This window comes from Lytechinus variegatus, chromosome 6 (assembly GCF_018143015.1).
Source record: "Lytechinus variegatus isolate NC3 chromosome 6, Lvar_3.0, whole genome shotgun sequence".
In the NCBI taxonomy this organism is placed as follows: Eukaryota; Metazoa; Echinodermata; class Echinoidea; order Temnopleuroida; family Toxopneustidae; genus Lytechinus; species Lytechinus variegatus.
Genome location: NC_054745.1, coordinates 47,605,901 through 47,610,531, shown reverse-complemented (window position 1 = coordinate 47,610,531; position 4,631 = coordinate 47,605,901). Strand labels below are relative to the sequence as shown.

At 37.0% G+C, this 4,631-nt stretch overlaps 1 pseudogene; it reads left to right on the top strand.

The window, feature by feature from the left end:
- Window positions 1–209: 209 nt before the first annotated feature.
- On the top strand, window positions 210–4,398 carry LOC121416705 (annotated as a pseudogene).
- Window positions 4,399–4,631: the final 233 nt, after the last annotated feature.

Below are 4,631 nucleotides of genomic sequence, written 5' to 3'. Positions count from 1 at the left end.
TTTTTTGGGCAACTAATTAATTTCCCATAAAATCCAGCATTGACAAATTACTGCTCTCCCATGGGACTGAACAGATCCAGTAGTAATCCCTCTCTATGCCCATATGAAAAATTGTTCAGATATGCACCGTTGATTTTATATGAATATTTGTCTAACCATTACGTCATTTTTTCTAAAGGGGATTCGCGAAATTGCCCCATCCAATTTGTGGTGTGCGCCCTTGAACACTGCACTGTGTACAACAGCAACTACGCCATCTACGGCGAACCTCTGACCAACATAATAGCTTGAAGAGAGAGCATACCAAAATAGGTAAATTTCATGTCGATGAAAAACGAACGTTCTTCAGATGGAATATTTTGGTTATTCATGCTATTATTCATTTCAAAAGGATTATTAACCTCTTTAAAGATTTAAAAAATCAATTAAAAATAGTCATTGCCATTGGTGTTAGGGCACACGAGAGTAATTCATCTGCGCGCAATGCATGCCGGACAGGCAAAAGTAAAGATCACATGACTTTGTTGATTTAAATTATTCATCAAAAATAGATCAAGTGTTTGTATATTAAAAGAAAAACGATAGAGATAATGCTATGTTCATACTCTTTCATAATTAAGGCGTTTTGGGAGGCTAGACTGCATTTTTGTATTTCATTTTAATTATTATTACCTAGAATGCAGTTCTGTTTTTTGTGGCAATGAACTGGCCGAAATTATGGTTAGTCTTATTTCAACCCATTTAACTTTCGATTGAGCTGGGCAAGTACCCGATTAACATATCAAGTCCTAATGTACTGTTAATTGTGACTAATGTCAGTGAATTAAAGCAAAATCTATCGAAGGATTGATTTTTAATGATTTTTTGATGAGCTATGATATAACACGTGAGTGAATGGGGGTCTGTAATACTCATGTGTGCCCTATATCGCGACTACACATCTACACTGTCGTTGCTATGGCTAGGCGTCGTCTGCTAGAAATCGGTGTTGGGAATGCTTCAAACAGTTTTATGCAAAGTGATAGGTTATTGATGAGAACGTACCTCGGCATTTAGAGCATTTATCGCTTACGATGCTGAAATGACGCTTTCAAATGTATATCCAATGCTTATTATCATCTATCATGCAGAAATGCAAGTTTCTACTGACAATAGGATATCAGATCTGGTTGGTTTGAGGGTGTGAAATAAAATAAGTAGGGATTGAAAAATGATAAATAACTTCTTATTATCATCAGGATTCCTATTTTCAATATTTAGAGAACGCAGAGAAAGAAAGATGAACAAAACATTAAAATACACAAACTTGTCTCAGTCAGATGATATACATCATAAATTGCGCACTTGAATACTATTCACTTCATTGAAAGCTACGGGAGGAATGGGGGGGGGGGGGGTAGAGTTGAGTCGAGGTACATAACCAATCCTCCTGGCTTGTAAGCAGGGCGGGGTTGATGCCTATAGTACCCAGCCCACCCCCCCCCCCCCTTCTTCCTCCAAATTAACGGTTATAATGAGGAAGAGAGGCGAAATGAGCAAAAGAAATGCTCACACTCGTTGTTTGTTATCAATTCTCTTTTATTTACTTTGTTTATTTCTATGCGAATACAAAGGCAATAAATCACCTCGAACAAAATTAAACATGTAAACAAGAAGTTTTAAATCCACATAATGCATATTTAGCCCATTGATGGACATCAAGCAAATAGAACTTGCAGCTGCAATGCGATAGGAAGCGCACAAAATATATATATGGAACATTGCATTTTCACATTAAAATGAGGGGTGTCTAATGAGAGGTTTTCTTTTTTTTAACACGTTTAGTCAGATTAGGTATTAAATGCAAGGTATCAGTCTCTTCAGGAGAACCCACTCTTTCTTTTGAGACCAAGGTTTTTTTACTTTTTGTCATTTGACCCTCAGTATAGGGCACACTAGAGTAATTCATCTGCGCGCAATGCATGCCGGACAGGCGTAAGTAAAGATCACATGATTTTGTTGATTTAAATTATTCATTACAAATAGATCAAATGTTTGTATATCAATAGAAAAACGATAGAGATAAAGCTATGTCCATAATCTTTCATAATTAAGGCGTTTGGTGTTTGGCGAGGCTAGACTGCATTTTTATATTTCATTTTAATTATTATTACCCACAATGCAGTTCTGTTTTTTGTGGCAATAAAATGGCCGAAATTATGGTTAATCTTATTTCAGGTCATTTAACTTTTGATTGAGCTGGGCACGTACATGATTAACATATCAAGTCTTAATGTTCTGTTAATTGTGACTAATGTCATTGAATTAAAGGAAAATCTATCGAGGGATTGATTTTTAATGATTTTTTGATGAGCTATGATATAACACGTGAGTGAATGGGGGTCTGCAATACTCATGTGTTCCCTTTAGCTGTCTAATTTTGTCATACGTATTAATGTGTGCCCGTCTTACCCGACCCTCTGACCTGACATCGCTCTTAATAATCCATCTGCTCTCTCCCCATTCTCTCTCTCTCTCTCTCTCTCTTCTTCTTCTTCTCCCATTCTTTCTCTTGATTTTTGTTTCTATTGATATTCCTTAGATCACTAGACTGATCACCATGGCAACTAACTTCAACCCAGACCAACAATGTGAAGGAAAGGAGTGTCAATCAATCACAGATGTGACGTACTACGTGGAGGAGAAGAAGAGACTCTGTGATGACTGCGCCTCTAAAGAAGGATGCGTCGCAAGAGTTAAAAGAGGTGTACCAAATATTTATTGTGAAGAGCATGATGAAAAGGTAAAATTATATTGTAAAAGTCATGGTGTTCCATTGTGTTATTCATGCGCTATGGTCAAACACCGGCGTAATTGCGAGCAACAAGATATAAATGATGCAATAAACGACAATGGGGCGAGGCTAACAGTTCTAAAAGGAAAAGGGAGGGACAAATTGAAAGAAGGTCGTCTTTATGAAGAAGAAATTGACCAATGCACAAAAGACACAGAAACCCATCTACAAGCTTTGAAAGATGAAGTTAATTCCATAATCAAGGAGGCGATCAACATAGATGAAGCAAATGAGAAGATGGAGGCTGACAAAATTAATCAGGCATTTGATGGTAAGAATCAAGTACTCCGAGAAGAGATAATGAAGATCAATGAAAAGATTCGAAAGAACAATGAAGAGAGAGATAAACAACTTGAATTAATCCATACAAATGCACAGATTAGACAAAGACACATGGACAATAAGAAGATTGGTCTTCATAGAGATATTGATAACATTGTTAAAGAGAAGGATAGAAAGATAAGAGAGTCGATGAAATCATTGCAGGATGACACAAAAACAATAGAGAATGCAATACAGACCATAGATACAGTACTAGAAGACGATAAAAACATTGTTAAAGACGGTCATAGTGTGAACATGTCAGTGAGTGATAAACTAAAGAAACCACTTTATAAGAATGATGTGAAACAAATCACTGATAGAATATTAGGTGTGAGGTTTGTGAAGGGTGTTGGGAGAGAGAAGTATGATGGTAGGATTGGTGGGTATGATTGGGAGTGGATGCTTAGTGATACAATCAATGTAGAAGATAAAATAAAACTCCCATGGATTGTTGGTTGCATAGATGAATGTAATGTGATCATCACAGATGTGGAGTCAGATAGCGAGCTTACATACATGTTAGATATGAACACTAAACACATTCAGAGAGTGATAACGGGTACTGATACATCATGTGTTTTCTCCTGCGCATTACTGAATGATGACAAGATAGTATGCGGTAGATGGTGTAGAGGTTGTACAGGGGACAGTTTGACTGAATGCATCAGTGTGTATGACAGACAATGGATGCGCAACAATGACGTCACAATACCAAGAAACACAACGGACGATACCTCATTGGTGTATGTAGCTGTTGACCGTGATGGGATGATCATCGCTGCTGAGTGTAATCGGTCTAAGATATACGTCATCAACCCAGCTGATAGTAAGATCGTAAATACCATCACGTGTAAACAGGATGTACTGATGCGAGGTGTGCTATCATCAGGTCACATCATCGCTCAACCTAACCCTCGTGGTAAGAGACTACTAATCATAGACAGGGTGGTCAAAGGGAAATCCCCCACAGTGATGTGATCGTGAATGTCAGTGTTGATCCAATAACAGACGACCTCTACGTTTTGATATCAGATGAGTGGAAGACGTGTGTGATTGACCAGGTGATGAGTGGGAGTGAAGTGAAGAAGAGAAGAGTGACGTCATTCCCTCTATCAAATAGACTGACTAAGGTGAATAGGAGTTTCATTCTAATCTCTCGTGTAATGATATCATCATCAGGCAAGATAATTGCTTCTGATGGAGATAGTATTCTCGTATTCGAAAAGAGATTCACATTATAAACGATATGTCGGGGGATCAATTACTTATTGTTTTCACTATGACGACTATGAAACATATTGACAAGCAAAAACTTTCCTTTATAATAATAATAATAATACACAACATTTATAAAGCGCTTTATACATAATGTTTCAAAGCGCTAATAAAAGAAAGAAATGATAAGAGTACGAATAGTATAAGACAATTAGGATTATATAGTATACAACAAATATAATGAAAGTAAGAATATCAT